Source organism: Apodemus sylvaticus, chromosome 8 (genome assembly GCF_947179515.1).
Source record: "Apodemus sylvaticus chromosome 8, mApoSyl1.1, whole genome shotgun sequence".
Classification (NCBI taxonomy): Eukaryota; Metazoa; Chordata; class Mammalia; order Rodentia; family Muridae; genus Apodemus; species Apodemus sylvaticus.
This window is the reverse complement of record NC_067479.1, coordinates 80,451,245-80,476,327: the sequence shown is the minus strand read 5'-3', so window position 1 is coordinate 80,476,327 and position 25,083 is coordinate 80,451,245. Positions and strand designations below refer to the sequence as shown.

General features: G+C 44.6%; 1 protein-coding gene across 8 annotated transcripts in view; it reads left to right on the top strand.

Moving 5' to 3' along the window:
* The window catches only part of Fbxo34 (F-box protein 34), a 64,694-nt gene that overhangs the window by 36,445 nt on the left and 3,166 nt on the right, over positions 1-25,083 (top strand). For 3 of the 8 annotated variants that reach the window (XM_052191675.1, XM_052191674.1, XM_052191676.1), the window contains one exon: positions 20,151-20,313. The exons of 1 other annotated variant lie outside the window; for it this stretch is intronic. The gene's annotated coding sequence lies outside the window, so the exon portion shown is untranslated. Of the gene's footprint in view, positions 1-20,150; positions 20,359-23,965; positions 24,145-25,083 lie in introns of those variants that run through there. 4 more of the 8 variants (XM_052191679.1, XM_052191678.1, XM_052191677.1 and 1 more) reach the window with 3 other exon arrangements.

Genomic DNA, 25,083 nt, shown 5'->3' with positions numbered 1-25,083 from the left:
GGCTGCGGCTTCCTGGTGAGCTGATGTTTTGTGTGTGTGTGTGTGGGGGGGGAGATAGAGGGACTTTTCAAAGTCTTTTATATAGGGGTACATACAGGTCTGTTTATGTGTCTCCATTTAATTGATCCCTTAAGTATCACTCCAAATCCAGTCACCCTGGAGATGAGGGGTTCAGCCTACGGGGCACGAGCGCGAGCCACTGTCACATCTTCTGAGGTTGAGGGCTCTCAGCGCTGTCAGCACTTCGGCGCCAGTGCCCTGCACACCACACGACCTTCTGCTTTCCCTACTTCCATGTTTAACCTCAGTGGATCTTTATTTGCAACAAGACCATTACACAGGACCCTTGTCGATTTCCTAGTATGCTTTGAGTGTGAACATCTGTGATGCGGAGCTCTATGAAGGACTAGAGCTGTACATAACCAAACACAGCCCCACTTTAGGTTTCTTTAGTCTTCTTTGTTTGCTGTAAACCAGACAATGTAAAACCAGACAAGTAAAATGTTACTTAAGAGTCAAGCATATCACCTTATGTTTATAGATACACTCTAAAATTGGCTCTCTTGGTCCTATCTCATTCCTAATAAGAACAAAACATCAGAAGCTGGGCGTAGTGGTGCACGCCTGTAATCCCAGTACTTGGGAGGTAGAGGCAGGCGGATTTCTGAGTTTGAGGCCAGCCTGGTCTACAGAGTGAGTTCCAGGAGAGCCAGGGCTACACAGAGAAACCTGTCTCAAAAAATTTAAAAAAGGGGGGGGGGGGAGAGGGGGGGACAAAGCTCCAGAATGTTCTGCACTTTTAGCAAAGTGGCTTGTTACCATGGTAACAAGGAATCTGTTTATTCTGAGGCAGGGTTCTCTGTTCTATTGCTTTCAGGAGTGTGTGTGTGTGTGTGTGTGTATACATATATATATATATATATATGTATATATATATATATATATATCTCCTAAATGCATTTTTGTAGATTTGACCGTGTGACCTGTTCAGGATATATCTAAATGTCCTTAGCTTACAAATATGGCAGCACAGCTAAGGTATATTGTACGGGAAAGACAGTCCCTTGAATTGGGATTCTGTCACCTTGTAAAGACTAAAAATCAGATCCAGGTGAACTTCTTACAGGTCCACCTGTATAGTAGATAACTTCCTGTTGAGCATCATTATCATCCCTGTCTTCCTCCCAGTCTACCGAGGAAACAGCTAACTGGCCAAAGTTTAGGAGAATAGAGAACCACGTGAGACAAACATAAAAAGTAATTTCACTTGGGCCAAGTTGCCCATGTGGGTGGCCTCGAGATTTTGAAGTGCGTTTCTCAGATCTTAGCAAGGCTGTTTGTTACAATCTGAGAATAGATGAGGGAACAAAGTGAAGTAATGGTGGCTTATTGAATGGGGGGTAGAGTGGGGGAGCAGCAGTGGACAGTGGCGAGCAGTGGCTGACTCGGTAACGTTTGAGGGCAGACCTAGTGGGATGTGTGAGGGGGAAATGGAGCCAAGAACGAGTCGGAAGGGTGGTGGGCGTTAACAGGTGGGAAAGCATGTTTCTGTTTATTAAATGGGGAAGATTTAAGAATGTGAGTGGAATGTACAAAGGGAATGAGGAGTTTTACTTGGACTGTTGAGTTTGAGAAGCTTATTTTATAGATATGCATATGGAGAATTAAACCAGCTAGTGCACTGACTGGAGGGAAGTGTGGGCTGATGATTCGGTGAGGCATAGGGATCATTGAGAACAGCAGTGGTCCGACATTCTTGAGGGGCCATGGAGCATCTTTAAAAACGCTGAGCAGTCTTGAAAACATTATGGTAGGGTGTTTGTTTGACTCACAGCTGTAATTTCAAAAGGATGTTTAGGGATGTATGTTTGCATGCATCTTGTGTATTTTTGTGGGGTTGGTTCTGCCTCCCAAATGCTAGCTAGGATTATAGGTGTGCACCACCAAGCCCAGTTTATGTGGTCTGGAGACCAACCCAGAGCTTTATGCATGTTAGCTTTAAGCAAGTCTAAGTACTCAGTCAACAGCTACGTCTCAGCCATTATCCTGTTCTTAGGTTTAAAAGCACTAAAAATGAAGTCAGTGAGATAACATTTATTTCAGAAGTAGATGGGCTGGGGATTCAGACCACTCCACACCTTATTTTTTGAGATAGGATTGCTACACTATTTGAATAGGCTGGCCAGCTTTGGAGCTCCAGGGATTGTCTTAACTCCCCAGCCCTGGAATTACAGCGCCTGTGCTGGTGTTTATGAGAGTGCTGAGATGTGAGCTCAGTTCCTCATGCTCTGTGCAAGCACTTTGCTGACTGACTGGCTCCCCAATCCCACTCAGGCATCTTTGGGAGAAACATAACTCACTAAATGAGCATCTAGAAAGCTTCAGGGCAATCAAGAAAACTATTTCAAAGTCAAAGCAGTATGAGCACCCACATGTTAAAACTGTTTAGTTGTATCACCTAAACCAGTTTGATCTTTTTTTTTTTTTTTTCCTTTTTGAGACAGGTAGCCCTGTCTTTTTCTTTTCTCTGTGTAGCCCTGGCTGTCCTGGAACTCACTCTGTAGACCAGGCTGGCCTTGAACTCAGAAATCCGCATGTCTCTGCCTCCCAAATGCTGAGATTAAAGGCATGTGCCACCACCGCCTGGCCAGTTTGATCTTATAAAGGATATTTAATTAGTTTTCTTGATACCTTTTAATCTTTGCATTTTACCGATGTAGCTTTCTAGTCAATAGTAATTTGAGAAAAAAAATAATACACCCCATCACACTGGATTCCCATTCCTACCAGGTCCTTCCGCTTCCCTAGTGCACTCCCCTTCCAAAACGCCCCCACCAAGTCCAGTTGTATTGTCATATACTCATGGGGGTGTTTTATAACCAAAAGTTTTTATAAATATAGAGACCAAAAGGGAAATTCACAATGATGTGATATTTCTTAAAATTTAGTATATATAAGATTTTTGCCAGGCATGATGTGCTGCATGGTTGTAATCCAAACACTGAGAAGCAGAGGTAAGAAGGTCAGGGGATCAAGGTCATCCTTGGCTATATAGTTACAAGGGCAGCTGGAGACCAGCCTAGGCTATGGGAAAGCCTGTCTCAAAACCAAAGATTTTCCTCTTAGCTTCTTAAACTTTCCTATTTCTTCTGTTTCCAGGTAGCTCTGTGTTAAGAACATGTTAGTTTCAGTGGCCTTTTCTTTATTGATATCTTTTCTTCCCACATTAAATTAAAAGCACCTGTTTCCACTGCCTTCCATGGGTTTGCTCCTCTCAAGTCCTCTCTTCCTCTCCCTCCTTCTGTCTTCTCCCAAATGAGAGCCTGTGCAAGACTATGCATGGTTTTAGATTTATGGCTTTCTCGTAACTGTGGCCAGGTTTATAGCTAAGAGCTGGGTGTGGTAGTACATGTCTGTAACCCCGACACTCTGAACAGGGTCAGAGCCATGATATGGTGTCATTTTTTCTATTCAAATTTAGTTTCAGAGTAATAAACTCTGCAATTCCTCTATATCTTTATTACTATGAGTAACTAAGTTTTTAGGTTTTTTTTATGTGCTTTGGTGGAGTTCTTTTTTTGTTTGTTTTTGTTTTTGTTTTTTATTGAGACAGGGTTTCTCTGTGTAGCCTTGGCTGTCCTGGGACTCACTGTGTAGACCAGGCTGGCCTCATACTCAGAAATCCGACTGCCTCTGTGTCCTAAGTGCTGGGATTAAAGGCATGTGCCACCACTGCCCGGAGGGGGAGTTCTTTCTGTATTATTTCATCCTCCTGAATAGTATTTGGAGGTCTCCATATGTGTTTTCCTAAAAATTATTTCAAATCTGAGACTTTAAGAACTGATTTGGGGCTGGAGAGATGGCTTAGTGGTTAAGAGCACTGGCTGCTCTTCCAGAGGTCCTGAGTTCACCAGCAACCACATGGTGGCTCACAACCATCTGTAATGGGATGCCCTCTTCTGGTGTGCCTGAGACAGCTACAGTGTACCCATATAATACATAAAAGAAATAAATCTTTAAAAAAAAACAAACCTGATTTGACTGCATACCAGGTCAGCTCCAGACCCAAAATGTTCCTGCTTGTTTTCTCTGTGAAAGCCTGATGCTCTTACCCTCCTGTTTCTGTTTGCCATTTAGCTGAGTGTTCATATTGTTTCATGGATTTTGTGTTAACAGTAGCACCACTTTATTTTATGATCTGGTTGACTGTACAGTAGCTTTCTGAAGTTCTTGACCTACGTCTATTATTTGTGTGTGTGTGGTCATGGTACCTCCCTTTCTGCCCACAGCCTTTACTCTTTTATGTTCTGTGTATCTTTTAAAAATCCATCTCCCCAGTTTAGAAGGCACACCAGAAGAAGATGGAGTCACCACTGTGCTAGCCCTCTGACAGTACGATTAGATAGAACCTAGGCAGGTGCTCACGAGTGGGGGGCCAACCGCAGGGCAATAAGGAAGGCTCGGAACTGTTGTGGGGCTGAGGACGACAAACTGTTTACTTGAATGTCCAAATCAGAGGCTGTGGTGGCTTTATACATGTTTAATGAAATAGAAGAAGACAATCCCTCCAAGTTAAGCATTGCATTTCTGACAATCTAGCCTCTGCAGACCCTGCCAGATGCCTTAAGTTTTAACACAACAGCAGTGTCACAGATCTGGAGGTGTGCCTTGGAAATCCGTTACCTTCTTTGTGGTCTTCATAAATCTCTGGTTTAATATCTGTTACTAGTTTTTCCTACATTGTTCTCATCTTCTGCACTGAATGGTTACTGATCTAACGCCATATGATAGGAATTTGAGAATCTCTTACTGTCCTTCCATATGTAGTTTTATCTTCTATGACCATATGTATGCTTTGGGGTTTTTTTTTTGTTTTGTTTTGTTTTGTTGTTGTTGTTTGTTTGTTTGTTTTGGTTTTTCAAGACAGTTTTTTTGTATAATAGCCCAGGCTTTGTAGACCGGGCTGGCCATGAACTCCACCTGCCCCTGCCTCCCGAGGCCTGTGTGTGGTTTTATAACAAATTAATAAATACTCTTTTGATACCAGTTTGACTCATACTGGCTTGAACCTGAGGTTGATGCATGCGGTCTAAGTGTGTGTCCTACAGTTTCTTCTGGAGGGTTTGATCATTTCGGCAGGTGCTAGGGTACACAGTTGAGCACCCCCACCCCACCCCACCCCACCCCTTGCTCTTTCCCTCCTTCCCTCCTCCCTCCGCCCTCTCTTGGCCAGGTTAGGCTCAAACCCATGATCCTTCTACAGAAGACTCAGAGCACAGGCAGTATGTGGTCATGCCTGGCTGGGTTTGGTGTGTCCTGCTGCTGAGACCTTCACTTGCACGTTGTTTAGTTTCCATTTTTACCTTGAGGAAATCAAGAGTCTTAATATATTGAAACTTATGTATCTTTAGATGTTAAAATATTTTCCTAGTGATTAAGGTGTTCAGTGTTTTTCTTAACTGTACAGTCTGTTCAAAGGCAAAATAATGTTGATTTCACTGTATGAACTGACTTTCTTTTCTTCCTTTCTCCTTTCCTCTCTCCCTCCCCCCTTCTCTCGTTTTTTCTCTCTTTCTCTTTCTTGGCAGCATCTTATGTGGCCCAGGCTGGCTTTGACTTTGCTATTAGTTGATGAGGACCTTAAACTCTTGAGCCTGCCTGTCTTTATTTGTTTGTTTGTTTGTTTGTTTGTTTGTTTATTTGGCTTTTCAAGACAGGGTCTCTCTGTGTAGACCAGGCTGGCCTCGAACTCAGAAATCCGCCTGCCTCTGCCTCCCACGTGCAACAACAACAAAACAAAAAACCCCCAAAGCATACATATGGTCATAGAAGATAAAACTATATATGGAAGGACAGTAAGAGATTCTCAAATTCCTATCATATGGCGTTAGGTGTGTGCTGCCGCTACTGCCCGGCTCCTGAGCCTTTTCTAAAGGCTGAGATTACAGGCAGTGGCACTCGTGATACCTGGCTGAAAGATCTGGCTCCTTAGGACTCTGCTTGAATGTAAACTAGGGCTATTCCTTCAGTTCTTCACAGCGCCTCAGCCAGTGCAGGTAAGCATCAGTTTTGTTTTCCAGTAATGTTATTTGTTAATCGGTGTAGAGTTTTTTTTTTTTCTCAGATTGTCTGATAATAAGCTGTCAAAAACTGAGAAATAAGTATTGTTGATAGATGGTGGGACTAAGTATTAGTTCTTGAATTAAACCCATATTGCTAAATGTTTTCATAGTAGTTTAGTATACCGAATTATTTACATCTTTTTATTTTACAAAATGTGTTGCATCTTGTTTCAGTGTATCAGGAATTTATGATGTAATGACTATGTCTGTCTGTTGGGAGTGTCTTAGGTTGTTGATGTGATAAAAAACAGACTAGAAGCAACTTGGGGAGGAAAGAGTTTAATTGACTTATACTAAGGGACATCAGAGCGAGAACCTGGAGGCAAGAACTGAAGTAGAGAAGTCATGAAGGAACACTGCTTACAACCTGGCCCACTTGTCCAAAGATGGAACCACCCACAGTAGGTTGCTCCCTCGCCCATTAATCAAGAAAATGCCCCACAGATATGCCCTGTGGGCCAGTCATGATTAGGACAGTTCCTCACTGACGCTTCCTCTCACCTACTGGTCTTCAGCTTATGTCAAGACATGGAGAACTAACCAGTACTTGGTTAGTCTTGGAAGATACCAGGTCTGGAAGATAGCAGGCCTTGAGCTGGTGTTGTTTTCTGAATGGTCACCACCTCCTTTTTTACCTAATGGTTGCAGGTTGTGAGTACAGATGTTGAGGGGCTGACAGATTGTGCTGACGTTAGGATCTCTAACAGAGTGTGGAGAAAGAGGATCAGCTTGCAGAGTGGCCCCAAGTAGAAGTGATTCAGCACCAGAAAACTTGTGCTGCTAAGTTTAGGGAAGGTGGGTGGGGTTCTATCTGTGTTGTCTTTCTTACTTTTTCCAGTGGCCTATGATTGACTACCAAGCAATGCAAGCAAGGAACATCCTGTTTTGAGTGTGGAAAGGAAGAGGTTGGAACCATGCATCACAAATTCCAGCACTTTGCGAGCTGTGATTATGGTTGCTGTCTTCTATAAGATGGTCAATACTGAAGGAGTAGTAAAGCAGTCATTTCTCTTACTGCATTTCCGTTTGCTTTCGTCTCCCGGCTTTTCTTCTCCACATGTCTCTGCTCTCCATGGCAAAATACTTGAAAGAAGCAACTTAGCTTGCTTGTGTCTCCTAGAACCTGAAAGAGCCTCATTAGAGTGCTGGGCTCTACCTGGGCACCCTGTCTTCATGTCCTTTTTTTTTTTAAGATTTATTTTTATTTCATGTGTATGAGTGTTTTGCCTGCAGGTCCATCCATTTACCATATGTGAGCCTCCATGTGGGTGCTGGGGACTGAACCCAGGTCCTTTGCAACAACAGGTGCTCTTAACCACTGAGCCAATTTTCCAGCCCCATGTCCCGACATTTTGAAGCTAATTCCCATGTCTGAAAGGTTCCATAACATCCCCAAACAGCAGCTCTAGCTGGGACCAACCGAGGAGCCTGGAGGGACTTTTCATGAACTACCGTCCAGTGTGCTCTGCTTTCTGTGCTGGGGGTGACATTTGATCTTTGCTGTCAGCCGCTCATGTGGTTTATTAGAAATAGAAATACTAAGGACTCTAGATGTGATCTGTGCATACTTTCTAATAATTTTGAGTCAGGTAAGTTGGAGTTTTCTGTTGAAGTTAATTATATGTTTTTAAAATAAGTATAACATTGCTATACAGAAATAAGTATACTTCTTAATTATATTTTATAAAGTAAGCCTCCAAGTATTTTTGCTTCTTGGTATTTTCCTTTCTAGTTTTGGTGTTTAGGAATCTGTTTATTTATAACAGAGTTTATTTGTGCTGATAATAGTTTGGCATTTTTTAGTTTTAAAAAGAATCTATGTAGACATGCTTCTAGACACCTCTGTTTGGCATAGTTAAGAATCATGGGGTGTCCATACAATGTTTCTATTAAGACTTGGTGTCTTTACACTTTAGAAAACAGGATTTGGGGTTTTGGAAGTGAGAGGGAGGTTGCTGAATGCCTACATAGCTAAACTGTTAGCAAAATGAGAGCTGGAGATTTGGTTTGGTTTGGTTTGGTTTGGTTTGGTTTGGTTTGGTTTGGTTTTTTGAGATAAGGTTTTTCTGTGTAATAGCCCTGGCTGTCCTGGACTGGCTTTATATACCAGGCTGACCCTGAACTCACAGAGATCTGCTTGCCTCTGCCTTTGATTGCTGGGATTAAAAGCATGTGCCACCATGCTGGCTTCAAAGATAGTTTTTTTCTCTATCTAATTTGACAGTATTAAAAACTAAATGACTTTATTGTGAAAGTGACTGTTTTCACAAAGCTGGTGTCCAATTTTCTTTAAAATCTGACATTACATGGGAATATTTGTTGTAACTGGGAAAAGCTGCTACCTAGTCCATATGTCTTTGCTCTGCAAGAACGTAACCGAGGTTGCGGCGCTGCGGCCTAGACAGCACCCTCTTTGTTTGCTTGTCCACCTCTCACCTGCCAGGGGGAAGGCACAAGATGAGGAAACAACAGAAGGAGTTGTTTAATTTTCTCAGCTCCTCGACTGCCCTGTCTGACTGATGGGATCCTGATGATGCTGTTTGGGGGATTTCTGTCTACTGGCTGTGTTAAGTCCTTACATTTGGCATTGATTCCACTCTACCTAATGTTTCCCATGTATAAGCCGTTTTGGTGCATACCCTGAAGAATACAGAAAAGAATTAAGATTATCCTACTATCATGTAGGGTAATTGCCCCAGCAAAAGCACAGTTCTGGCAGTTTAAAAGAGACAGATGGTGGCAGGTCCGTAATTTTGATGGGTTGAGGATAGGACGTTGAATGAGACCTGGGCAAGGAAGTGTGGGAACAGCAGCAGCTCATCATTTGTCAATTACAGGCCCTTTGCAAATCCTCAAGCGCATACATGATGACTCTGGGGAGCAGGCATGCTGTCCTACAGCATTACTCTCAGGGCATCAAGGCCAGCCTGGTCTACACAGCAAGCTCTAGGCCGTCTAGGTTACAGAGTTAAGACTCTTATTTTAAAATTAAGAAATTAAAACAAGCCTGGCGGTGGTGACGCACGCCTGTAATCACAGCACTCTGGGAGGCAGAAGCAGGCGGATTTCTGAGTTCGAGGCCAGCCAGTGAGTTCCAGGACAGCCAGGGCTATACAGAGAAACCCTGTCTCAAAAAAAAAAAAAAGAAGAAGAAGAAGAAGAAGAAGAAGAAGAAGAAGAAGAAGAAGAAGAAGAAGAAGAAGAAGAAGAAGAAGAAGAAGAAGAAGAAGAAGAAGAAGAAGGAGGAGGAGGAAGAAGAAGGAAGAAGAAGGAAGAAGAAGAAATTAAAACAGAACAACCCAAAAGCTCTGACAAGATTTTAGATAAACATTGGGGCTTCTAATTAGGGGCAACCTACTTTAGTTTCTCCCTGTATTTCACATTAGTGATGGCCTGTTTCTCACCCTTTGGTTTTTCTGTAATATCTTTGTCATTGAAACTAAAAGTACTTAATCCAAATGGCCAAAGACAAGTCTTGCTTCAGTCTCCCCAGTGCTGTGATTACAAGAGATAAGCCACCCTTTTGGCTTCTAGATTGCCCAGCTAGTTCTTGAACTTAATCTTCCCATGCTAACTACATCATTGTCTTCCCAGTAGCTGGGGTCTCAGCACTTGTTCATTTGCTGTAAGGAGACACTGTGCCTGAGGCTACTTATATCCACTGAAGTGTGAAAAGGTTAAAATATGGTACCGCCCCACCAGGCCTCTGCTCCAAGTCCCTGTGGGTCTCTTTCCTGCCCAGCACCCACTCCTTCCAAGTATCCTGCAAAGCATAACTCTTAAACTTGAGTAGTTAACCAAATATATTTATGGTTATGAAACTCCAAATTACATAAAGCCACATTACAATGATAAAGTTTTATCCCAATATCTGTAACCTCCCAGCACACCAGAAACACATCTGACCCATCTGGATGTGCAGGTCTCCCGCTCTGCTCCACTCCACTCCCTCGTGCAGCTCCCAGGCCCCTCCTTCTCTCAGCTCCGCCTCCTCTCTCCCAATCACTGGCCTCTCACTGCCTGTGAAAGGATAGGAAATATCTTTTATCAGTCCGTGGTCCTCATGTTGGGGATAATGGTGGCAGGCATAGAGGCAGGCAGGCTTGCTGCAGCCCTGGAGATGCATTCAAACATTAGAGCCTATGACAGCCATTCCCGTTCAAACCACCACACTGGAATTGCAAGTCTGCCACCAGGCCCCAATAAGAACTATTTTCTCTTAAAATGAACTTTCAGTAACTTTGATCTGAGACTTATCTTTCAGGAAGTGTAGAAGTAGATTAAAGAAAAACCATCAAATGTACTGTACTTTCTAACAGGAAGAGCCTCTGTAATTGATGGTAATTACATAATTCATTTGACACTTATTGACTGTGACTATTGATTTTATTTTATTTTTTTATTCTTATTCTTATTTATTTATTTATTGGTTTTTGGATTTGGTTTTTTCGAGACAGGGTTTCTCTGTATAGCCCTGTCTGTCCTGGAACTCACTGTGTAGACCAGGCTGGCCTCGAACTCAGAAATTCTCCTGCCTCTGCCTCCCAGAGTGCTGGGATTACAGGTATGCGCCACCACTGCCCGGCGACTATTGATTTTATTATTTTAAATTTATTTGCATGAGTGTTTTGCCTGCATGTATATGTCTGTACACCCCAACCACACGCACTGGAGGAGTCTAGAAGGGAGTGTCATATTCTGGACAGTTATAGACAGTAGCAAGCCGTTAGGTGGTGCTGGGACTCAAACCTAGATTCTTTGGAAGAGCACCCAGTGCTCTTAACTAAAATTTAATTTGATAAGTTCCACATTTGTGAAATGAGAATATTGATTGTATCTAGCTAAGTGGTCAATAAATATTAGTGACTAAGTTCCTATGATAGTTACATAATAATGTTTTTTCTCTGTCCCCACTTATGTAAATGTGGGCAGTCATAATTCTTGCTATAAAAGGATATACAAGATTGTTTAAAATAGCAGATTTTGTGTTTATTTAAATCTTTACATATACCTTTTATTAAAGTTGGTGAAAGCTAAGTCATACCTGTGTAGACCAACAAGAGGGCTCCTAAGAGTGCTTGCTACCAAGCTGAATGACTTGCGTTTGAGGCCCAGATCCCATATGGCCCAGGAGAGAATGGACAGTTGTCCTGACTGCCATGCTCTCGGTGCCATGCATGCCCCTCCCCTGTCCATACATACACTTCTTTTTATACAGCAAGAAAGAAAACACATGTGTGTTTAAAAAATGATAGATGGAACCAGCTTTGTTGGTTCATGCTTGTAACTGTAGCACTTAAGACTCTCTAGTCCAAGGCCAGCCCGGACTCGAGCAGGAGACCTTTTCTCCAAACAGCACATCTTGAGCTTTCTTTAAAAGAAAGAAATTGGTTGGCATTTGCCATTGTCACCTTTAGTCAGATTCTTTTTATTACTTAATTTCCTAGTGTGTGTCTCCCTTTTCTTTCTTTTTAAATTGCTTCCTGATTTATTTCCTGTTCAGTTTTCAGTAATGGGTGTGGTGTGGAGTAAGAACTTGCCCCGGGTCTGAACCCGGAAGGAGTAAGGCAGCAGGGGGTGGGGGGGCACCAGACCTCCTCCAAGCCAGTAAGCCTGGAGCCCTGCGCTATACACGGGGACATTTCAGGGCTCGTGGACCCTGAGTTTCCAGGCCTCTGCCTGCTTCTCTTAAAAAACAACAGTAAGTAGAGAAGAACTGAGCTTTGCACTGAAGTGTGAGCCGTTTATTACCCACATAGCTCAGGAGCGGCTTGGACTCCTGATCCCGGTTCAACCTGCCAACTGCTAGGATTACGTGTTCATTGAGTCTCTTATTAAATATATCCTGTCCTAACTTTTTCCGTTTGAAGTTGGAAGATAAAAAAAATCAAGATTTTTTAAACAATTATTGTAGAGCTTCCCCAAAGTCCAGAATTTGGCGTTCTAGATATCCCTCAGGAGGCTGACCTAGCTCCCGTCCTGCCTTAGTTCCTGTATATTAGGACCTGGCTCTCCAGGACTGACCAGAGTACAGCTGCTAGGTTTTATTTTTGAAAGTGTTTTTTCTTTCTCATCAGGAGTCCCTCTAGTGTCTGATTGTGTTGGTTTTGTAATATTAGTAACTTATCAGTACTAGAGTACTTAACATAGTAAAAGCTGCAAAACGGTGATAACTGATTCTATCATTCCGACTGACTTTGAACCACAGCCTATGAGGAAAGAAGTTTTCATCTAAAGAGTCTGCTGTCTTTAACTGTATTTTTGTTTGAGTTAATATCTTCTATGACACTGGTTAGTGACAGGATTTAGTATTGAGATTTTTAGTATAATATATATTAAGTAGTTGATAACAGTTAAACTGCAAATTCCCTGTAGTTCCTCCAGTTAGGGTGCTGTCTTAGACTCCTTAGTCATTTCTCGGCTTGGCAGGGGTCAGTTTGTGTCCAAATTAACATGTATTTCTTTACCTGGATACTATCTACAGCTGTTGTAAGGCCTCCACTTCTTGTTTTTCTTGCTTCCTTTTTCTATGGGGGCTGAACCCAGAGCCTTAAAATACATCCTAGTTGCGGGCAGTGGTGGCGCACGCCTTTGATCCCAGCACTTGGGAAGTAGAGGCAGGTGGATTTCTGAGTTCGAGGCCAGCCCCTGCACTACAGAGTGAGTTCCAGGACAGCCAGGGCTATACAGAGAAACCCTGTCTCGAATAAACAAAACAAAACAAAACAAAAATGCTAGTCAAGTGCTGTGTCATAATCAATTTGAACAGTAAAGTCTAAAATACGTCTGTACTAAAATTTTAGTATAGGTAGCTTATAGAAGACATTGGGTTTGCTGTTTCCCTCAGGAGCGGGTGCTCTTTCAAGATGCAGTCTTGCTTAGTCCATGTGTGTCCCTGTCTGGCCTTGAACTCCTGTCAGTCTTCCTTGCCTTGCTTTGTCATGTGCTCGTATAGACAAGTGTGTGTATTGAAAGGCCAATGCACCAATGAAGGGGGCTTAAAAAGAGAGAAGGGGGTTTAGGGAGTGTGGCACAGCGGTGTAGGGGAAGGGGGTGCCCAGGCGGGCCCATGCCCAAGCACCTCTTCCCCCTGAGGGACCACACAGACATGGTATAGAATAGAGTTTATTCAGGCCAGAGGATGGGAGTTAGGCAGAGAGAGAGAGAGAGAGAGAGAGAGAGAGAGAGAGAGAGAGAGAGAGAGAGAGAGAGAGAGAGAGAGAGAGAGAGAGAGAGAGAAAAGAAAAGAAGTGGAGGCCGGCCATGACCACGTGGAGAGAGGGAGGAAGGGAGGAGAGCCCAAGAGGGGCAGAGAGATGAGAGAGAGAGGAGGGGCAAGTAGCTCCTTTTATAGTGGGCCAGGTCTATGGGGCGGGGCATACCTGGCTATTGCCAGGTAAGTGTGGGGTGGAGCTTAGACAGAATGCCAACATGTATCCCAGCCCTTCTGTAGAAAGGAGGCTTGGAGGAGATGGATACTGACTCAGGCTTATAATTACAGTGGGTCTCGCTTCCTAGCTGCCCGTCTTCCGTGTGACTATCCTAAAGCAGCTGGGGCTCCTTTGGGAAGCATCTTCTAGGGCCTTGCCATAGCCCTCAGTTAGTGTTTATACCAGGGGGATATTTCTGTAGCATCTGAACGAATACTTCTTGAATCCTAGTCACCTCTTAACTATTTTATAAGCAAATAGCTGGAGATGGCAGCCCAGAAAGTAGAAGTTGTCTAGCTCAGTAAGATTCTGTAATGAGACAACTATGGGGAGGCGTTCCTGAGGAGGTGTAAAAGCAGCCGTCTGTCTGACACCAGCACCCTCTGTTCTCCCTGCTGTTCTTTAGAGTTTGTCTAACTTCAGGGCCATCGAGGCTTACCTGAGACTGTTGGTGAGGACATAGAGGACATTAAATTCCATGCAGATCGTGGGAATCTAACCTGGATATTCTGGAAGAACAAACAGTGTTCTCAAACACTGAGCTATCTCTCCAGCCCCTAATATTAGTCTGTATATGCATGTGTGTGTACATGTGAAGTGGTCCTCAAGGAGATCAAAAGACAACTTTTGGAGATTGCCTCTCTCCTCTACCATGTGCGTTCTGGGGATGGAACTAGGTTGTGAGACTTAGCAACAAGCACCTTAATTACTAAGCCATTTCACTAGCCCAGAATGTGTTTCTCGGTAATTTACCAGCATTTTGAATTTTAAGTAATTTTTGAGAATAATTGTGTGCTCAATGTTTGCAACGAGTAGACGTCTTTTCAGTTTAGTGCTCCATGTGGTACGCAATGCTTTGGGTCTGAGCGGCCTGGCTGAGCTCCTCCACTGGAGGTCACATCTGTACCCCTTTCTGTGCTAAGGCTGTCTCGTAGAAAACACATCATTCATTCAAATTCAACAATGCAAGAGCAAGGCTCTGGGGCTGTAGTTATTAAACTAGTCAGATTCAGCTCCTGAACACATCTAGAATTACTTTTAAAGGATGGTCAGAGCAGGAACACAAGCCAGCCCTTAGGATTTCACAGCATAGTGTCTTTGTTGGCTGTGAGTTTGGTATGCTCCTTACCAAATAAAATGATTACCTGTTAGTGACTTCTATTACATACTTTCTCTTTTTATCCTAGCCTCTACAGCCAGCATTACAGTTAGATTATATGTGTATGTGCACACAAGCACATGTGAGCATTGACTTGTTTGTGAATGTGTGTCTATGTGTTGAGGCCCGAGGACAGCTATAGATAGGCGGTGCTCCATCTACCTTGTTTTGATGACAGGCTCTCTTAGTGGCCTAGAACCTACCAAGTAGGCTAGGCTGATTGGCAGGAAGCTCGTCAGTCCTCAGTGCTGGACTGAGTGCACATCACTACGCCCAGCTTTTTTAATCTGGGCCCTGGCCATCAAGCTCAGCAGTTATGCTTGTAAGGCAAGTGCGCTTTACCAACAGAGCCCTCTCCCAATTCTCCTTCCTCTTACCCCATAGTCTTGGCTAGTATTTAAAATTTAAAATTCATTACTGAATCGATGATTGTGCTGTGCTAGTGCTTTGGAGAAGTAGCTAATGTGAACATGTTGCTCTAGGCCCTGTAATTTCCAAGGCAGTCTCAGTTACAAACATTTAAAAAATGTTTAGTCTTGAGTGTGTGTGTGTGTGTGTGTGTGTGTGTGTGTGTGTGTGTTGGGTATAGAGATAAGAGCGCATGTGCTGTATATATAGAACACACATGAGGTCAGAGAACAACTGTCTCTCTCCTTCCACAGTGGCTTCCTGGGATCAAACTCAAGTTATCAGGCTTACTTAGTTTTAAGAGGATTTTTGTTTTGTGTTTGTTTATTTGAGAGAGGTCTTATGTAGTTCAGACTGGCCTCAAACTTGCTGTGTATCTGAAGACCATCTTGAATGTCTGAGTGCCTTCACTTCCCAGTTGTACCACCACATCCGAGCTATGCTGTGCTAGGGACCAAACCCTGGGCTTCCTGCACACTAAAGAACTGTGCCAAATGAGTCACAGCCCTGGCCGCAACGTAAGTCTGCGGAGCCTGGTGAACTTTAGAGTGTTGGTCTCTGACAGGCTTGGAAGATCCACGCCATTTCCTCCGGAGTGGTTTGCTTTCTTTGATCAGTATTTCAAAGGATTTGCTGACTGAAGAAAAAAGGTTAGGTGATCACTGTACTTGATATAAAGACACTGTAATGATGATGAGTGATAGCATGTTTTCCTTCCTGTATGAGTTGTTGAGTGAGCTAGAAGACTGCCCTGTGTTGCCAGCAGGGAGCTCCTGAGTCCTCTTAGATCATGCTTTCCTGCTTGCTTTTCCCTCCCCCCTTTCGTTCTCTCGTCTCTGGCCTGTCTCTGTCCATCATTCTATAGACCAGGCTGCCCTCGGCCTCCGTGATCTACCAGCACCTTCTCCATGCCAGGATTAACGGTGTGCTACCACAGGTGAATCAATTGTTATTTTTGTTTTTGTGTGATTTCAAGGCATATTAAAGCTGGCAAGTTTTAATATACACTTTAATGTTAGGAGTTATGCCCGCACCATTGTCTGTTGCCCATTGTCTGGTACCTCAGAATTTGACTAACTTTAAAAAGAGGGCCTTTATGGAGGAGTAATGACTTCAGATAAGGCTGCAGGGTCAAGTGAGGTCCTGTGCTCAGCTATCCATTGTCCCATAGAGTCACCACAAATTCCTTAAGTTTTGGCAGTTAGTTTGTTTAGCAACCTTGAGGCTGTTCTGAGATGGAAGCTGTGAACATCAAACTCTTTAGAGCTGCATGTTTCCAAAGGCCATTCTCCCTGGTTTCTTGTTTGGTTGGTTTAAAGAGATAACTAATTTTTTCTCACTATGCATTACTAAACCATTTCATCATCCCAGGACAGATTCAGCCATAAAGGCTTTGGTGAATGCTCCTTTAAAGCATGTATAAATGGACAAAGCCAGGTATCTACAGCCTGGCTACATGGCTGGACAGAAGGTACTGAGCACCTGAGTTCAAAATTACCCTGAGCTACATGTCAGGACTTGCTCTCTTCAACTGACAGAAAAAGGAGAGCTGAGCCGCTTCCCCACGAAGCCCTCCCCGGGTCTTCTGGAGCTCATGTAAGAGGCTGTTTTCTCGAGCCATGTGGTGGCGCACACCTGTAATCCCAGCACTCTGCCTAGAGGCAGGCAGATTTCTGAGTTTGAGGCCAGCCTGGTCTACAGAGTGAGTTCCAGGACAGCCAGGGCTATATAGAGAAACCCTGTCTCGGGAAAAAAAACCAAATCCAAAAAACCAAAAAACAAAACAAAACAAAAACAGAGCTGTTTTCCCTCACACAGGGCTGTTTGTGTCGTATGAGAGCTGGGCACATTCTTTAGTGCCTAGAGGGATATGACGTGCATTTTCTCGGGGCCTCTCTTTGTTCCTCCCTCCTGGCCTGGCTCCTGTCCAGTTAATAGTGGTGGGTGGGTGTTTTGTGCTTTCTTTGAGACTCAATGATCTGATAATGTCAGCATATCACTCTTCTGGTTGTGCGCAGAGAAACTGACATCATGTCAGAGGCAGAGCCGTCTTGATGAACACCCTCAGCGTCCTGGGTAATTTTGTTTGGACTGTACATGACCTAGATGGTTCTAGTTGTTACTTTGTTTATGGAGCCTTGATGTGGTGTGTGGTGTCCAGGCTGGCCATTAGCCCTGGAGCTAACAGAATCTTACCTCATCCTCCTGAGGAGCCGAGACTTCAGGTGTGAGCTAGCATGCCCAGCAGCCACCTGTGGTAGTAGGCATTTGTAATTTTTGTTTTTTTACTTTGTAGTCTAGGCCAGCCTCTAAGTTCTTGATTCTCTTACCTTAGCCTCGTAAGTGTTTAACTTAGAGATATGACCCACCACACCAAGTTGTCTTTTTTTTTAAAAAAAAAAAAGGGGGGACATACATATTAAGAGATTCTATATATTTTAAAGTTATTTCTTTTATGTGTATGAATGTTTGCTTGTTTGAACATGCACCACATTTGTGCCTGGTATCCTTAGAGGCCAGAAGAGGGTGTTGGTGGAGCCAGCGGAACTGGAGTTATAGAACCCAGCTCCATCTTTCATAAAGGCTCCAAGTACTCTTAACGACTGAGCCATCTTTCCAGCCCTGAATTGCAGCTTTATTCCCAGTAAAATCTTAATTTTATCATGACCATCGGTTCGTAGAAGTCAATGTAGCAATTATTTGTCTTGTTATTGTACAAGAGACCTGACTTATTGTACAAGAGACCTAAGAGCAACTTAAGGAAGGAAGGACTTACTCTGAGTCTCAGCTTCAGAGGCTCCAGTGGGTGGTGTGGATGGTTGGGGGAAGGGCAGGAGGCTTACATTACCTCACAGCCACGGGCAGAGAGTGCAGGAGCATCTTTGTCCTTATGCAGTTGACACCTCACATTAGAATCACTCTTCCATCTCTGATAACCTTGCTTAGAAGCTCCTCACAGACCGATTCCAAATCCCAGCAAGCTGACAATCAGAATTCACTATAGGTATTTGCCTCCTCGTTATAACTGAACAGATTCAGGAGCCCCCGCAAGTGTGTTGCTGGGATTGCTAATCATTTGTGTGATGCTCTGGGGAAGAAGACGCAGTACATATTTTCTGGGAGCTCTTTTAGAACATTTGAGACAGTCGGAAAACTCTGTCTCTTTTCCTATTCTCATCACGTATTCCCTTACGGATCACGTTTCTCCCTCTACATAGTTACTACATGGCAGTAAGTACCTGTAACCCTAGCGTGTGCAGCTGGGACGGGCAGAGTCTGCGCTGGCACACCAAGACCAAGGGCTAGAGGTGTAGCTGGTCACTGGTGTTGCCTAGTGTGTGAGGCTCTGGGCCTGCACCCCAGCACTATACACATGAAAAAGTACTTTGGGTTTTCACGCTTTGGTGTTCATACACAGTTTTTGTTGGGGCTTGGGGTTGTGGCATGTATGAGGTAGGTCTCATATCATAGCCCAGGCTGGCCTGGAATGTAATATAGCCAGCCTGACTTTGGTTTTTTGTTTGTTTGGTTGGTTTTTGGTTTTTCGAGACAGGGTTTCTCTGTGTAGCCCTGGCTGGCCTCGAACTAAGAAATCTGCCTGCCTCTGCCCCCCCAAGTGCTGGGATTACAGGTATGCGCCACCACCGCCCAACTGCCAGCCTGACTTTGAACTCAGCCATCCTGCTTCACTCTTCCTGAAAGCTAGGATTACAAGTGTGACCTACCACAGTCTGCCCATTTTCTAACACATAAATTTAATCCTTTGTGGCTTAACTTTGTGATTGTCTACTATCTTTAGATGACGATTCTCCTACTTTTTGTGTATTTACTTTGGTGTGTGTGTATAAGTGTTTACTTGCATGTATGTATGTGTACCTGTACCATATGCCTACCTGCTGCCCACACAGGTATCATTGGCATTGGTTATAGATGGCTGTGAACCATCCTGTGGTGCTGGCAAGCAAACCCTGTGCAAGAGCAGCCGGTGCTCTAGTGCTCTAACCACTGACATCTGGAGCAGCCTGTGCTCTAGCGCTCCAGCCACTGACATCTGGAGCAGCCGGTGCTCTAGCACTCCAATCACGGACATCTGGAGCAGCCGGTGCTCTAGCACTCCAATCACTGACATCTGGAGCAGCCGGTGCTCTAGCACTCCAATCACTGACATCTGGAGCAGCCGGTGCTCTAGCACTCCAATCACTGACATCTGGAGCAGCCGGTGCTCTAGCACTCCAATCACTGACATCTGGAGCAGCCGGCGCTCTAGCACTCCAATCACTGACATCTGGCCTGCCTCCTCCCAGGCTTTTATGAGCTGGAATTATAGACAGTGTCTAACCAGAATATGTGGAGGGTTTTTTTTGTTTTGTTTTGCTTTGTTTGTTTTTGGTTTTGTTTTTTTGTTTTTCCAAGATAGAGTTTCTCTATTATAGCCCAGGCTGACCTGGAACTCACTCTGTAGACCAGGCTGACCTCAAACTCTGATGTGGAACTTTAGAAACTAGATTTTGGCCATTACTGTGTAACGTTGTCTAGGTTTGAGTTATTTAGTTGACTATCTCACCACAGTCCTGGAAATGAGTTTGGTTCCCGGCCGAGCTTCTGAAAGCTGCCCTGATCACTACCGCTCTCCACACTGCAGTTCCTCACAGAGGGTACCGAGCACTCCACCACCAGCTGACTGTCCTCAGAAAACATTAGGCCTTTCCCTTCTCCTAACCACATTCTCCCTTTTCATTTGTGTGAGTGAGGAGCTGTGTGCTGTTACAGAATGGCAGCAACTGAGGCGTTTTGAGATAAAATTTGTGTGTGTGTGTGTGTTTGTCAAATTTTTCATCCTTCTAGCATGCACTACTATATTACATTTATACACATTTTTTTCTATTATAAAAGTTATATGCATGCTTATCACACAGAATCTTGGGAAGCTTCTGTTCAGACAGCGTTACTTCTTACTGAGGTGCTTCAGTGACAGCTGTCTTCCTGCCCCTTTGCTGTTGTCGACCTGACCTCTTATCTCCTGTTCTGCAGGCACTCCAGCTGCGCAGTGCTGAGAAACTGAACTTGCCTCTGCCTCCTCCCGTGTGCAGATCTGACCAGTCGTCTGGGCACCGTCCACTGAGATGAACCGTTCTTCATGCAGTTGTCGAAGCCATAAACCTGAGGATCCTTGACGCCCCTCCACCCTCTAATTGTAATGGAATTAGAATCTCGCCTGTTTACAAACCATCTTTCTACTGTTAGTCGCTTAGTTTACATTCCTCTCACTTACCTGCATTCATCTACTTTTGAGCCTCTTAGGCTTCCTCTGTCTTCCTTCCAGGTTTAGCTTAGAAGGGAACGCCTCTCAGCCCTCTAGCTCAGGGGAGCCTCCCTCTAAAATGCCCACTCCTCCTCTCTCCTTCCCTCCTGACTCTCATGGCACCCGTACTGCCCTACATAACCTGTCATGTCTGTAGTAACTGTTCAGTTTTCTGCTTCTTCGTAGCAGCCACTGTGTAAGTATCCAGTCCTGACAAGTCAGTAACACTAAGTGGTTAGAAGGAGGTGGTTATCTGTAGGGTAGATAGTGGTGTGAGCAGTGCTGAGGCTGTTAGGTTTTATGGACCGCGCTGCTTCACAATTGACTTACGCTCTGATTAGCTTCCATCTTTCGGTCCCATCCTAACAATTTTATGAATAAGCTTCCAAAGTGAGAAGCACAGCAGGCCAGAGCAGGAGTGTGAGCCCGCGGATTGACTCTGCCCTTCCTGGCCATCCAGTGCAACCGGGATAAGATGGTTGGTTGCTCACCTAGCAACTGTGCCAGCGATGCAGAGGAGGCATAGTTTGCTGACTAGGTAGGGACAGGGGGGAGTTATCTAAGTGACTTCAGTTCTCGTTTGTTAGTGTGGGTACCTGAGGCTGTCATCAACTAGTAGTGTTGGGTTGTGAGGCTCTTACTGACACATCCAGGTGAGCTGCTCTACCACACAGTAGGCTTTGAAGCTAGGACAGTATGCCACAGGAAGTGGCAAAATGGAGAGTCACTGTGTGGGAGCTAATCAGAGCTAGGAATAGTCATCTAGACATCACCTGGAAGGAACCATGGTCTCTGCAAAGAGGATGACCCTTGAGGGCCTCTCCTGTCTAAGAGCTAGGAAAGGAAAGAACGAATCTGAGCAGCCAAGGCTGAAGACCTGGGCAATAAAAAGCCTGTCCACTTAAGTTTGCTTCAAGGAGAAAGACAAGGAAATACATCTTTTTTACCCAGTTGGGATGGATGCTCCAGCACAGACTTACCTTGCTTCCTGTTACAAAGTTCTGCCTTACTCCTGATAACCTCCCCAGCCCAAAGCCAGAGCCCCCCAGTTCCCTTTGCTGGATGCAACAGACACAGTTACCAAGACTCTTGCTCCTTAGTGTAAGGTTTAAGACAGAATCTGGGCCTAATCCCGGGAACACTGATGAGTGATCCCAGACAGCTTAATTTCTAAGGACCTTCCCAAGAGCCTGAGAAGCTGGAGGTGCTGTATACGGTTACATTTGATTTAAGCACAAGAGAGGAGGGCTTGAGTATAAGGACTTTGTTTACAGAAGGGTCCTGTAGCCCCGGCTGGGTCAGCATCACTATAGCTGCGGAGGTGTCCACCTCTGACACTGTCCTCACAGCCTCTCAGTCCTCACCCCTGCCTCTGTGTCTGTATGAGGTGCCGGCCCTGAGGCTTGTGCCATCACTCCTGGCTAATGACAGCGGCCTTTGTAATAGGATTTGAGGACTGGGGATGCAGCTCAGTGACGGGTGCTCGCACGACTCTGATAACGTGATGAAGAGGCAGCCGCAGAAACCGTGGGACGGGGGTGGCGGGAGCAGAGTGCTGCCATCTGGTTTTATTTTTTTTTGGGTTTTTGTAACAGATGCACTGGTACCCTGCATTACATCCTTAATTAACCATGGAACTAAACCAAAACTAAGATTTTTTTTTTAGTCTTAAGTCTTACCAGATGCATTTTTTTGTTTCAGAACTGCTGAGTGTCCCCCCAGGGAAGGGGAGACGGTGACACTCCTCTCCCAGTCTTCAGCAGCAGCAACATGAGTTCACGCACTTCCTAGGCCTCCCTCCCCAGCAGCCGTGTGCACTGGAAACACTCACTCCTCTTTCCTCCTCTGGGAAACCTCCAGTTTATCTCGCTCAACTGTTCATTCAGTTACTGTCAGGAGAGCAAACTTAAAGTTTATGTGCGAACAAAAGCCTTCCCTAACTATACTAGTTGTTTTCAAATGTTTCTTTAATTTGAATTAATTACTAATGTTTCTTTTTTACTGACCCGACCTAGTTATGGTTACTATTGCTGGGATGAAACCCTGTGACCAAATGCGAGTTGGGGAGTGAAGGGTTTACTTGGCTTACACTTCCCCAGCACTGCCCATCATCAGAGGAAGTCAGGACAGGAACACGAGACAGGAGCTGATGTGGAGGCCAGGAACTGCTTACTGGCCTGCTCCTTGTGGCTAACTCAGCTTGCTTTCTTATAGAACCCAGAATCACCAACCCAGGGATGGCCCAGCCACAGTGGGTTATGGCCTCCCCCATAGATAACTAAGTAAGAAGAAGCCCCACATCTTATGGAGGCATTTTCTCAGATGACTACAGCTTGTGTCAAGCTGACATAAACCTAGCCAGTATAACACACGGCACCTAAACACCATGGGAGTGAGAGAGGCAAAGAAAACATTGTGCGATGCAAGGCCATGCACGCTTATTCACAGGTGCTCTGTGATGAGATCATTATGTGATAATTTATTATGTCCCCCAACCTACACTGCTTTCATTTCACTTACATTTCACATGAAAACTCAGCACACAGTTGGCTCAGAGAGACAGCACTTGATATGACTCTTGTTTCTTTTTTTTTTTTTTTTTTTTTTTGGTTTTTCCAGACAAGGTTTCTCTGTGTAGCCCTGGCTGTCCTGGAACTCACTCTGTAGACCAAGCTGGCCTCAAACTCAGAAATCCACCTGCCTCTGCCTCTGCCTCTGCCTCTGCCTCTGCCTCCCAAGTGCTGGGATCACAGGCGTGCGCCACCACCACCCAGCTGCTATGACTCTTATGTATCCTCTTGTTCTTGAAGGATTCTGGGTAGTTCTGTGGGAAGGCTAGATTATCGCATATGGTAGAAAGCTGTTAAACTGTTACGGTACAGAACGGGGGAAGCTCTCCACCACACTGAGGTTCTGAGGTGTCAGAGGCGATCGATCACAATGATGTTGAGATCCACTCCGGGATGGAGAGATGGCTCCTGGGTAGAGGTGCTTGCGACCTCGCCTGGGGCCTGAACTGATCCCTAGAGTTCACATGGGAAAGGGGAGAACCTAATTCCTGCGTTGTTCTCCGACTTCTCCGTATGTGCTGCACGGCGTGTGCCTGCACTTACATAGAAATTAATGTACAAAAAGGCACTTTACGTACCATAAATGCAGAGTTTCCATTTCCATAGTTAGAGGACAGCTGAAACCGAGCTAACCTAGAAGTTAAAATGAAGGGTAAAGAACATCTCCACAGTCAGCACCTACACCTGAAGGCTGTAGTTAAAGGCTGCTCTGTCCCGGGCACTCAGTGTGCAGCCTGTGGGAAGGATTAGACTTCGCTGCCCCCAGGATGCATGTCTGAGCAATCATCTCAGCCAGACTGGGTCTCCCCATGCGTAGGTCTGAAACTGTTGTGGCCTCACTCCCAGCCTGTGACTGCATGGCTGGGTCACTTTATAGGAGACCAGACGTCCCTGGATGTCTTCAATCCCAGGGAGCTTTGTAGCAAGGCTGTGGATCACTGGACTATATCTAGTGTGTCGATCCTTCCCTTAACATTCCCACTCAGACCAAGTGTGCCTTGGCCTCGCCCAAGTTGTATCTGCCCTCTCTAGCTAATCTAATCAGCCACCGAGCAGAGCCCAGGGCAGGACAGCAGCAAGTATCCTCTTTCTGCCACACTCTGAAATGCCTCCTGTCCTCACCCACCAGGAAAGAAGAAGAAAAGGCACCATGGTTTGGTTTTGTTTTGTTTTGTTTGTCTGAATTAGTTCAAACTTTTTAAGAATAAGGAGTATGGCCTCTGTTTTCTTTAAGATAGCTTCAGAAGGTTTAATAGTCAAGATATGATACTTGGTCTGAGCCAAACGGTCAGTAAGGATGTGTCGTTCATATGAATGACTGTTTAGAAAGTTCGAGCACATGACAGACAAGTCATAAACAGCAACTGTGAGAATATTTGTAATGAATGAAATGTTAGTTGTGGTGAACTGGAAATCTGGGCTGGAGAGATGGCTCAGTGGTTAAGAGCACTGACTACTCTTCTGAAGGTCCTGAGTTCAAATTTCAGCAACCACATGGTGGCTCACAACCATCCACAATGAGATCTGATGCCCTCTTCTGGAGTGTCTAAAGACAGCTACAGTGTACTCACATTAAATAAATAAATAAATAAATAAATAAATAAATAAATAAATAAATAAATAAATAAATGCCTTTTTTAAAAAAAGGATAAATCTACTAGGGCCCGAGATAATGCCATACACTCAAACCCACCAAACAATCTAATAGGGTCAGGTATGGTATGCATGCCCAGAGTCCCAGCACTGAGGGAAGCTGAGGCAGGAGGATCACAAATTTAAAACCAGCATGGGTTGGGCAGTGAGAACTAGTCATGGAGGAAAGGATGGTGCTGTTGGGCTGGTAGAAGACCTGCTTAGCATCTACAGAGTCCTGGGTTCAACTCCCAGCACTGCGTATAATCTCAGGATGGTGGAGGTAGGATCAGAAAGTCAAGGCCAGCCTGGCCACCATGAAACCCTGGTGAAATGAACAACTTGGGGAATATGGAGGAGTTAATATTTCCTACTTCTGTGCCAAGGTGTGATTTTTTTAAAATATTTATTTATTATTATATGTAAGTACACTGTAGCTGTCTCCAGAAGAGGGTGTCAG